This window comes from Mesocricetus auratus, unplaced genomic scaffold (assembly GCF_017639785.1).
Source record: "Mesocricetus auratus isolate SY011 unplaced genomic scaffold, BCM_Maur_2.0 Super-Scaffold_100019, whole genome shotgun sequence".
NCBI classification, from domain to species: domain Eukaryota; kingdom Metazoa; phylum Chordata; class Mammalia; order Rodentia; family Cricetidae; genus Mesocricetus; species Mesocricetus auratus.
In genome coordinates, this window is record NW_024429200.1 from 1,173,714 (window position 1) to 1,186,566 (window position 12,853).

Consider the following 12,853-nt stretch of genomic DNA (forward strand, 5'->3'; position numbering starts at 1 on the left):
TAACTCTTCATATATGACTTTTATAAATGACCTAAGGATACTTTAAAGGCATTAATAATACCTTTTATGGGTTGCATTTTAAGTTTCGATGTAAGGATACTAATAGCTAGCACTAGCTTATTAAAACAGTATTTCTCTAGTTCAGCCTTTATACAAGGAGTGAAGTGTTTGATAAGAGCTTTATAATTGCAAGTGATGATTAGCACTCCATGATTTATGTGAACAGTGGAGGTACAGAAAAGCAGGACCCCCCAAAAAAACAAAGCAAAACATTACCACTAAAAAAAGTCATTACTAGTTAATGGAAAATATGTGACTATTATAATCTGTGCTTTCAAACCATTTTCTCTTACATGCCTGTATTTTCTGCTGCAAAATAACCAGTTATTAAAGTTTTAAATATCTATATTCTGATCCTAGTTGAGAACATCAATTTGAAACATGTATGTCTACTGAGTTTTGCTTTGTAATTCAAAAGATACAGGTTAAAATTAACTGGGGTGGGTGTACTGGCACAGTCCTTTAATCCCAGCACTCAGGAGGCAGAGGCAGGTGGATTTCTGTGAGTTCAAGATCAGCCTGGCTTACAGAGTGAGTTTCAAGACATCCAAGTTTACATAAAAAAGACCCTGTCTCAAAACAACAACAAAAAAGAATTGGCTCAAGAAAAATTTTGCATAAAACCCTTCCAGTGGAATTAAGCAGTTGAAAGATAGAATTTAGGGCTGCAGCTGTAATTTAGTAGTAGAGCACTTAAACAGCATACACAAACCCTAGTGTCAATCCCCAGCGTGAAACAAAAGAGAACAGAGAAGTTTTAAAGGTACTTCACTGAGACCAGGCTTGATTCATGCCTTTAATCCCAGCATTCAAGAAGCAGAGGCAGGGGGGTCTCTCTGAGTTCCAGAACTAACTAGAGAGACTCTGTCTCAAAAAAAACAAACAAAAAAGTACTTAGCTGAAAACAATAAGATATAAGTTTGAAAGCTCTATAAATAGTTTAAAGTATATCTTAGTATACAAATTACTTCTGTGTGTATGTATTGGTATGTCATTTAATATTTAAAATGTTATTAAGTAGATATTTTAATTTCCTTTTATTGGTAAGGAAACAGACTTTTAAGTAACTTGTATAAGTAAACCTGTTAGGCCACATGTTTAGCAAAGTTATTTTAACTTAAGATTTCAGACTAGTTTTCCCCATAATCACTTAGGCTACCTTTACATTAATAAAATTGGAAGAAAGGGGTAAAAGTGAATATGTCTTAAACACCTATAACTCTCCCTCAAGGTCAGCTACAGGAAATAAGTATGAAGTCAGATACCCAAACCATATCTATAACTATATCTATAACTCTCCCCTCAAGGTCAGCTACAGGAAATAAGTATGAAGTCAGATACCCAAACCATATCTATAACTATATCTATAACTCTCCCCTCAAGGTCAGCTACAGGAAATAAGTATGAAGTCAGATACCCAAACCATATCTATAACTATATCTATAACTCTCCCCTCAAGGTCAGTTACAGGAAATAAGTATGAAGTCAGATACCCAAACCATATCTATAACTATATCTATAACTCTCCCCTCAAGGTCAGCTACAGGAAATAAGTATGAAGTCAGATACCCAAACCATATCTATAACTATATCTATAACTCTCCCCTCAAGGTCAGTTACAGGAAATAAGTATGAAGTCAGATACCCAAACCATATCTATAACTATATCTATAACTCTCCCCTCAAGGTCAGTTACAGGAAATAAGTATGAAGTCAGATACCCAAATCATATCTATAACTATATCTATAACTCTCCCCTCAAGGTCAGCTACAGGAAATAAGTATGAAGTCAGATACCCAAACCATATCTGGTTTCTCAAGTTTTCACCTTCCCTCATTCAAAGCTAGGCAATAACTTTACAAGTCTGTGTTCAGCCAGAATGCTTTATTACTCATAGTGAATCAGGAACCGTTCTATTGTGTGAAGAGACACCATGACCAGGACTCTTACAGAAGAAAGTATTTAGCTGGGGCCTTCTTACAGTTTCAGAGGCTAGGTCCTAATATTGAATAACGTCCTTAACTTGTCTACTCACAAAACAATCTCAGCCTTTTAATAAAGCAAGAAATTTAATCTACTCAAATCTAAAAGTGTGTAGTTAAAAACTTAAACAAAACCCCCCGGCAGAAACTGTCAAGAAAGAAAAGCAGAGCTCATTCAATTTCTGCCCACTGCTCTCTGCCACTTCTGCAGTGGGTTGAAGAACGCACACCACCCCCACCTCAGCATCTCTTTATTCGTTCCTTCTTTGGAATATTTGTACCACAAATACCTTTACTTCTGTTCTCTGTTATTTTTACATACGTTTGTTTGTTTGTTTTTCAAGACAAGGTTTCCCTGTGCCTCTGGAGGCTGTCCTAGAACTCGCTCTTGTAGACCAGGCTGGTCTCAAACTCAGAGATCCGCCTGCCTCTGTCTCCCGAGTGCTGGGGCTAAAGGCGTGCGCCACCAATGCCTGGCTTTACATACCCTTTTAAGAGAGATTGTTTCTGTGACTGATGTATATAACCGTGTCCCCAACCCACCTTACCACTGTATCCTAATTCTACAGACTTTTTAAAATTCTGTTGTCTCCACTATATACAAACTGGGCAAGAGCAGGGGCTTTGTTTTGCTTATTGATTTATAGCTGATGCCTAGACGGGGTCCTAGCCTGTGATGGATATTCAATACTTATAAGTAAAATGAAAAAAAGGAAGGAAGGCAGCAGACAGACAGACATGCATGCATGATTACACAAAACTGTATATTACCCATTAGTTTGCTGTCCAGAAAGAAGATTCAAATTCTGTTCATATCAAAACTCAGAAATGTTTAAAAAGTGAATGAGAGAGAGAATGACAGAAAAGAGTTTGTGATAAAGACTAGTATTTATAATTATTTTGAGAAGATAGGCAGTTTAGTGCCAGGGTTAGTTTAAAAAGTGAGAGTAGGGAAGAAGCCATGAAACTGAGTAACTCCAAAGAATTATCGAGGAATTGCGGATGCTACCCCATCACCTTACAGTCTGGATTCTCAGTGTACTTGCGACCAATCTTACTTTTAAAGATAGCCTGCTGGAGCAGGCATGTACATCTCTCCATTGGACTTGTCCTGCGTTTTAGTAGCTGAGAAAGCACTATTAAGTTTTAAGCCCTCTAACAGAGTTTACTTTTGTTTGGTTTTGGTTTTTAAGACAGTGTTTTTCTGTGTAGCCCTGAGTGTTCTGGAACTCACTTTGTAGACCAGGCTGGCCTCTGCCTGCCTCTGCCTCCCAAGTGCTGGATTTAAAGGTGTGCACCACCACTGCCTGCCCAGAGTTTACTTTTTAATACCAGTTTAAAGTTAATGAAAAAAATAAAACACAATACCTTTTCTGTTTTTTTTCCCCCCTTCCAATTGAGATGTTAATTTGCATCTGCTTAAATGTACCAATATATTGTTGTTTCTAAAGTCTTTGACAGATTAAAACTCTTGCTAAAATGACTAGGTTTTGGGTTAAAGTGACAGATTTTTTTTCTCTATCTTTTCAACCCCATTAAAATGACAATGAAGAAATATTTTATAGAGGCTTAAACTGGTAAGACTGACTGAGAGAAGACAGTAGGAACAGTTTTGAAACGTGGAGATCGAGTGAGAACTCATAGTGGGTAGCAAAACTAAATCAGTGAGAACCGAAGGAAGCCATCGTGTGTACCGCACACGCACAGACTGGCTTCAGAAGCTGAAAGCCATCGTATGTACCGCACACGCACAGACTGGCTTCAGAAGCTGGCTCTTCCTGCACTGGGGAAGCTGTTCTGTTCACCCTCTCCTAACCAGTGCCACTGAGCGACTGGCACAAAGTCTGGAAATGCGTGCCTCAGGATGGGGCATTCTGCTATGTCTAGGACTTGGACATCTTTTCAAGACAGTGGGGTTGGGTGACTGCGTATTACCAAGTGATGCTCAGTGTGCTGCCCATTGCACTCAGTTTTTTGAGGGGAGGGGGACAGTTAGGGATTAGCCCTAGAGTAAGTATCCTGCCACTGAGATACAGCCCAGCCTGTTCTCTTTTTGATTCCCAGATGTTAGCAGCCAAGCCTGACTGGTCCCGCAAGTCTACGAGTATTCTCTAGGGAATCTTACCAGACCAGGAGGACTCACAATAAACCAGACCATGTACTGGTCCCGCACTTAGTCTAAATAAGATAAAATATCTCTCAGTCATCAGATATTAGAGGAGAAGCCTGATAGAAACGAAAGATCAGAGCATCCCGGGGTGGGGGGCACAGGCAGAGACAGAGCCAGTGAAAGCAGAGGGCACCACTTGCACCAAGAGAAAATGTGTCTGTTTCCTTGGGGAGATTAAAAAGTTAAAAGATTTTTTCATTAAACAAGATGCTTTCTAAAAAGAGTTTGTAGCCAGGCGTGGTGGCACGTGACCCCAACACTCGGGAGACAGGCAGGAGGATCATCTAGTCTACAGAGCATGTTCTGGGCCAGTCAAAGCAGTATTCTGCCTAAATATCATTACCATTGAATATCAGTATGTTTAAATGTTGATACTTGTAGCATATCGGAAATTGTACCCTTTTCAATTATTTTAACCTTTACATGCTAATTTAAAATTCACAAGCAGTCATATGGTTTGTTAGAATTCATTCGCGTTGTCTTCAGCAAAAGAAGTTTAAAATTACTAGGCAGTGGTGCTGCATAGCTTTAATCCCTGCACTTGGGAGACAGAGACAGAGGATCTCTGTGAGTTCGAAACCAGTCTGATCTATAGTGTGAGTTCCAGTACAGCCAGGACTATACAATGAAACCTTGTCTTGAAGAAAAATAAAATAAAAAAAGAAGGAAGAAGACATTTCAAACTATTATACAATTTTGCTGATTGCAATGGCATACACAACCTGTAGCCACTAGCACTTAGGAGCTAGAATCAGGAAGCTCAGAGTCTAAGCTTGTTTTATGTGAGAACTTGCCTCAAAATAACAACATGTCGCTTGGTTTAGTATTCATTTGTCTGTGTTATATTGCATAGATGAAAAAAGAGACACTAAGATCATTTTTATAAAAACTGATTTGCATAAATTGTTATAAGTAATTCAAACAATACCAGTTTGTATAAGTAAATATGCCCCCTATTCTGTCATCGACCACTAAAATATATATCATATTTGGGGTTTTGTTTTTGCTTTTTTGAAATAGAGTTTTACTATGTAGCCCTCACTGGTCTGGAACTCAGTGTGTAGCTGGTTCAAACTTACAGGTTCCTCCTTCTTCTGCTCCACTAGTGCAAGGATTAAAGGCATACAAACCTGGCCCATATTTGAATTTTTTTTAAAGTGGCACGTGTATGCGTGCGTGCATGCGTGTGGGTGTATGAATTAGGAGATACTCACCATTTCACTTGTGGTTGTCTCCAGCAAGGAAGGGAGTTTGTATAAACTCTAAAAACTTCGAAAGCAAACATGTAAAAATCTTAATGGGATTTTTTTTAGGGTTGGAATATGAGTGATTTTTACACTATCTTTTTATTGTTGTTTGTCTTAATTTCAAACAAAACTTACCACAAAGTAATAGAAAATCATTTGAAACAATATAAACACAAATACATGCCAATAACCTACCATCCAGAGATAACTGCTTTTGATGGTTTAATATGTATTTTGTACCCTTCATAGTTGTGTGTGTTAATAGTATGCACAGTGGTTTTGTTACTATTTTACAACTATAGAACCAGGATTTGCCTTCCTTTTTACTCTTTGCACATCACTACTGACTAATAATAAATTTTATAATCCGATTCCAGCTCTGCTGCATGTTATTTGCTCACTGTGTATTAACATTTGTATGCACTTAGAATGTGTGGGACATTTTTATATGTGCTTTCTCACTTGCTCTTCAGGAACCAGGGAGCCAGTGCAGATAGAAAGATCATATGACTTACCCCAGGCACTTGGCCCAGTGCAGCCTTGGAGCTGTGTTCTGTGTTACTTCTCCACATTGAACGCCCCTTTCACCAGCCTCGGCCTTAATGCCATCAGTATTCCTGCAGCCCACGGTTCATTTCCTCGTCCTCTTTCCTCTGTCCTCAGACCCCAAGCCCCTTCCTAAGAGCATCACCTAACGATCTTGCTTGCCATTTCATTAAGAAACTGTGTTGAGCAGGGAGTGGTGGCACACACTTACATTCCCATCCTGGGCCACAGAATGAGACCCTGCCTTTTAAAAAGACAGAGTTCCTTATAGGCTTCCACGCTGCTATATGCAGTGGCTAAATTCTTGGTCTTCTGTTTATTTGATCTGTCATAAACAGGGTGCAGTTAATCCAGTTCTTTGTGGGGAATGTTCTTTGTTCTCTGCTTAATCGTATTCTTAATCTCGTTAGAGTAGTCTGATACCATCTGTGTGGGATCCCTTAGAAATGCTGAATTTTAGACACTACCTCAGATCTTCTGAATTGAATCTACATTTTAACATGATCTACAAATGATTCACAAGCATATAAGGTCGAAGAAATTGACATTAAAGCATATTTTTCTGATTGTCTTGTTAGTAGTTGCTTCTCATCTCCCCCTCTGAGATCTCATTCCGTTTTACCGAGTGGGGGAAAAACTCACTTTAAAATCAGTTCTGTGTCTCTCCAGCTTGTCTCAAATGTTATATAGTGATCCTTGAGTCCTCTCCTTTTTTCATACCACTGACACTCTGTCCATCAACTCTCATTGTGGCTGGTTTGTTGCAGTGTTTCAAGACAGGGTTTCTCTGTGTGGTCCTGGCTGTCCTGGAACTCACCACACCCAGCGCTCAGTGTGTACATCTTTAAAGTATATCCAAAGCCGTATAACTCCTTTTACTTGTTTAACTTATCTTCCTATTCAAGCTCCCATTCTATTACCCATCTCCCAGCTTACACTTGAGTACCGCAGTTTAGTTTGCACACAGTAGTTTATTTGACCCTGTTAAACTAGACTGAATTGTTAATGCTCCTTAGTGTCCATGTGCCACTCCCAGTGAAAACCGGCGTTCTGTGCAGGGAGAGTAAGGCTTCTACAAGTAGGCCTTTCCTGCGCACCTGCCACACCTGCTCTCCGTTCCCCTCCCCCAGCTCTTCTGCTACTTCTCAGATCTCTGCTTTCTTCCAGTTGACTCCAGTGTCACACTCTGCCTTCTTGCTGCGCTTTGTCTATGGAAGTCCTGTGCCTGCCCTAGGGCTCTCACCTTTTTTCCTTGTCCGTGGTATAGTCTCTTCCCTTAATATATACCGTCTTACCTCCTGAGAGTCTTTACTCAAAATATCCTATGAAAAGAGGTCCTTTTTAGCCTAAAAGTAACCCCCCCCCCCGCAGCTCAGCATTCCCTGTCCTCTGCCCAGGCTCCCCCACATACAGTTAACTGTAAGAGGTACACTGTATGCTTTACTGATTTATCTTGTATTTTCCATCTTCTGCACTACAGTGATAAATACCTTGTTTTATTCCAAGGCTAAACAAGAATAGTTGTTGGTTAGTGCATAGTGGGTTTTCATTAAACATATAGAGTAATTCTTAAGAATACATTAAAATAAGCATTATCGTCTCCATGTTACAAATTAGTATTTGAAAACTGTTGTAGCTGAGTGATGTTGATGCACGTCTTTAATCCCAGCACTTGGAAGTCAGAGGGAGGTGGATGTCTGTGAGTTCAAGGCTAGCCTGGTCTACAGAGTGAGTTCCAGGAGTGCTCCTAAGGAAATTAGCACAGATTGAACCCAAATCTGAGTGTTCAGAACCTTTCCTTCTCCAGTGTCTCCTTGGTGATTTCACTTCTGCTCGTTAGTTTTTCTCTCTGTGTGGATAGAATTACTGTCCCTCCGCCTACCTCACAAAGAAGCATAAAGGTTATGCAACCAGATTATATAAAGAAATGTTCTGAAAATGTCGAAGTATTTTGTGTATATAAAAGGCGGTGCTAACTCTGCATTTTCTTATAAGCATGTTTCTCAAAGTATTTCACATGTATAAAAGGCGGTGCTAACTCTGCATTTTCCTATAAGCGTGTTTCACTTCAGATGACTTGTGTTTGAGGTCACACTTGAGGCTTCTTTCTTTTTCCCTGTATACATAGCCAACTGTCCAGCAGCATTTGTTGGAAAGACCAGCCCCTCCTGCCTTCAGTCCCCTTGTTTTTGTAAATAAGTATTGGGCCTCTGGTTTTATGTTTCAGCTTGTGAGTGTTTGATAAGGATCATAAAAATGAAAGAATATTGTGCCTTCTGCTTTCCCACCAATAATATGAAATTCTATATTTATTTACATACCCATCTGTTCAGACCACTGTTGTTCTTAGGAGAAGTGGTTATTATATTATATTATATACAATATTGGTGTATTAGAAGACCCAGTGTCACTAAGTTCTTAATTCGTCCCAAGTTGATCTCTAGCTGTAACATGTTGCTAGTCACAATAGGAACAGACATAATTTCACAAATTGACAGACTAATCTGACCATTTATATGTAAATACGGTGTCTAAAGATTTACAGTCCAGATACTTGAAGCCAGTTGTGGCACTACACACTTAAAATCACAGTCCTTCAGAGGAGAAGTCAGGGTCAGTAGTTCAAGGCCAGCCTGGACTACCTGATTCCCTATTTTAAGAAGGAATTTTAAAAGATGGGGGAGAGAAAAACAGAAGATTGGGGGGGGGGGGATGAAAAATGAGAAAGAAGAAAATAGACAATTTGGGGGGGATAACAAAATTGAACTTCAGTTAGAGATTTCAAATATTACTGTAAGACTGTAGTAATCAAGACTGTGGTATTTGTATAAGTATACATATGTAGATCATTGTAGAAGAGTAGGAACTTAGATATAGATGCAATATACATATTTTCTTCATTTGATTTTTTTATCTCTTTTCTCTTTGAGTCTTTATTAATGTATTTTTTCATTCCAACCCCTCTCTCCTCTCCTCCCGATCCCTCCACTTCCCCTCCACTCCACCTCCCTAGGGGTAAGGCCTTCCCTAGGAAGTCTAAGTCTGTCCCATCATCTCCTTGAGGCAGGGCCAAGGTAACTCCCCATCCCCCACCCCCTGTGTCTAGACTGAGCAGGGTATCTCTCTATATAGAATTGGCTCCACTAAATCAGTTTGTGCATTAGAGTTAGATCTTGGACCCACTGCCAGTGGCCTCATATATTGTCCCAGTCACACCACTGTCACCTGTATTAAGGGAGTCTAGTTCAGTCTTATGCTGGTTCCCCATTTGTCAGACCAGAGTCAGTGATCTCTCACTAGCTTGGGTCAGCTGATTCTGTGGGTTTCCCCTCATGGTCTTGACTTTTTTTTAAAGATTTATTTATTTATTACATATACAGTGTATATGCCAGGAGAGGACACCAGATTGAATTGTAGATGATTGTGAGCCACCATGTGGTTGCTGGGAATTGAACTCAGGACCCCTGGAAGAGCAGTCAGTGCTCCTAACCTCTGAGCCACCTCTCCAGCCCGGTCTTGACTCTTTTGTTCATATAATTGCTCCTCCCTCACTTGGATTGTACTTCAGGATATTAACCCAATGGTTAGTTGTGGATTTCTGCATCTGCTTTCATCTGTTTCTGGAAGAGAGTTCTGCCTTCTCTGGGGTTGTGGATTGTAGGCTGGGTATCTTTTGCTTTATGTCTGGTATCCACTTATGAGTGAGTACATACTATACTATATTTGTCTTTCTGGTTTTGGGTTACCTCACTCAGCATGATTTTTCCTAGTTCTCTCCATTTGCAAATCATAGTTCATCTAATTTTTTAAAAATAAGTTGTTGGTGCAATTCATGAAGACAGTTCTTCAACATATGTTGCTATAACCAGTAGGCATTCATATAGAAAACTGAGCCATTAACTATTAGATGGAACAAAACAAACATTTATTTGAAGTGTATTAAAAACAAAATCTAATATTTCAAGTAACAATAGAGAAAATCCTTGTAGTATAAAGATAAGCAGTGATTTCTTAGAACACAAAAGGTAAAGAAATGGCTTGAAGTACATCAAAGTCTAAAATTAGTTTTCCTCCAGAGACACTGTTATAAAAATAAAAATATGTCTGGGGATATATAACTCATTGGTAGGGCAGTGCTTAGCCTATGTGAAACCCTCTCTGCAGTCCCTAGTATGGTGGGAAAAGCTAGATGAACAAAAGAAAATGAAGACAAGTTACGGTCTTGAAGAACATAATTTAAAATATATCTGATAAAAAGTCTTCCAGGTACAGAAAGAGCTGTTAAATTCAGTAATAAAGCAGAGAGGCTGGAGAGATGGTTCAACAGTTAAGAGAACTGGCTGTTCTTCCAGAGGACCAGGGTTAATTATAAGCACCAACAACCAGCTGTTAACTCCAATCCAGGGTATCTGAAACCCTCTTCTGGCTTCCTCAGACACTAGGCATACATGTGGTACACAGACATACATGCAGGCAAAACACCTATACACAAAGTAATAATAGCAACATACCACTCAGTGAGCCAGAGAAACTGGATGTGGTGGCATCTTTTGTAATCCCTGACCTTCATAGGCCAGGGAACGAGGATCAAGAATTCAAGGTTCGTCTGTAGTAAGATCCGGTCTTAGGAAAGGGTTGGAGGATGTAGGGATGTTTTGTGAATGACTAATAAGTACATGCAGACGTTTAACAGCTAGACATCAGGAAAAGGCACATTCAGACTGTAAAGTGTGCCGGGGCTCATCCCCACCAGAATGCCCCTTTCCAGAACCTGCAGGGTAAAGATCAGCTGGACCCTATGCAACACTTTTTGGTAGATTTGTATACTCCATGACTATGTAGCAGAATGAGGAGAAGAGGTAGATGGTTTTCTCCTTTCACCATGTAGATCCTGAAGAAGGAATTCAAGCTGCCAGGCTCAGCAGCAGGCCTCTTTACCCACTGAGCCATCTTCCTATGAAAAATCTTTTGAGTGTGTTCTTAGTTTTGAATTACACAATTAAAGTTGGTACATTATGTTTTACATATCAATAACTCAGGAAATCCTCAATGTGTGTGAGTGTTATGCATGTATGTATTTCTGTGTACCGTGTTGGTACCTCATGCCTGCAGAAGCTAAAAGGGGGCATCAGAGCTCCTGGAACTGGAATTAGAGATAATGTGAGCCACTATGAGTCTGGGAGTTTAACTCAGGTTCTCTAGAAGTGTACATAGTGCTCTGTAACTGCTGAGCTGCCTCTCCAGCCCCCTCATTAAATTCCTTAAAAGTGAAAGGAACTATTTAAATATTAAATCAAAATAAAAATAGAATTTAGGCCACTATAAAGTACAACTAAAAAATATACAAACCGCCCATTAGAGATGTAAATTATTTTTAAAATGGTGAATTATTGCTAACTACAGGAGAGCTTACAGAATATCATTCTTCAGTCTCACTCTCTTTCTACACTGACATGAGGGAAACAAGACTAACCTACATTATGTCACCACCGTAACGTCTGTCAGTTCAGACAGCTGCCAAACTCTCCACAGAGAGCTAGGGTGTCAGAGGAGAGAGTCTCAGTTTCCCACTTGAAGTCTGATGAATATTTGTGGAATTATACACAATTAGAGAAAAGAGGGCTTGAAATACAGGTATCTTAGATTGCCAGGTCTGGAGTTTTAAAAATATTCAGAAAATACAAGAAATTAAAAAACTTAGATGAAGCCAGGCGGTGGTGGTGCACACCTTTAATCCCAGCACTCGGGAGACAGAAGCAGGTGGATCTCTGTGAGTTCGAGGCCAGCCTGGTCTACAGAGCAAGTTCCAGGACAGCCTCCAAAACAATACAGAGAAACCCTGTCTCGAAAAAAAAAAAAAAAAAAAAAAAAAACTTAGATGAATCACTAGGGACTTTCCCAGATAGACTAATTGATTAAACTGGTTTGTGAGCCAAGTGATTGTAATATTTTAATTTCTGGAAAGTATTTGATTGGTGTCTTTCATGGTATTCTTAAATGAAACACAAGCAGCTAATTGGTGTTAAAACTGGATGAATGATTGTGTCCCTAAAGATAACAAGCTAGAAGGATTTCTGACTTCATTCCTATGAAAACTCTAGGCCTTTTTATGTTTTATTTTTAGTATTTTGCATGTGTAGGTGTTTTGTCTTCATGTATATATGTAAGGCAGTACGTGTGTACAGTGCCCGCAGAGGCCAGAAGAGGGGTGGGTCCTCTGGAACTGGAGCCACAGATGCTTATGAGCCTCCATGTGGGTGCCAGGCACCAAATCTAGGTCCCCTGGAGGATCAGCCGGTGCTTGTAACTGCTGGGCTCTGTCTTGAGCTGCTGCGATGAGCCTTCTTAAAAGTAACTGATATCCAAGCCTGGCAACCCATGCCTGTATTTTCAGCACTAAGAATATTGAGACTGGAGAATCACCACAGGTTTGACACCAACCTGAACTACATACAAAGTTCTTAGCCAGCCTGGGCTACTGGAGGAGACCTATCAAAAAATAAAAATAAAGGAGCTGGCATAAGAAGTTATTAGAATTCTTATGGTTAAAGCTTTACTTTTATCACCTAGCATGATAGTGTACATCTGTAACCCCAGCCCTCAGGACATGAGGCAGTAGAATCGTGTTAAGTTCAAGGGCAGCTTAGGAAGTAAAATCATGTTTCAGAATATCAATAAAAATTCTTTAGTGGAATTTGTTTGGTTTGGGTTTTGGGAATAGGATGTGTTTTGGATGTTTTTGTTGTTGCTGTTTGTTTTGAAACTTTTCATGCTGTACCTAGATTGGCCTTGAAGTTGCAGTGATCTTACTGCCTCAGCCTTTCAAGTGCTAGGATTACAGACCTGA

The 12,853-nt window shown here is 39.7% G+C and overlaps 1 protein-coding gene across 4 annotated transcripts in view; it reads left to right on the forward strand.

Moving 5' to 3' along the window:
* Braf (B-Raf proto-oncogene, serine/threonine kinase) overlaps positions 1-12,853 on the forward strand; it is a 125,320-nt gene that overhangs the window by 82,112 nt on the left and 30,355 nt on the right. The window lies entirely within an intron of this gene.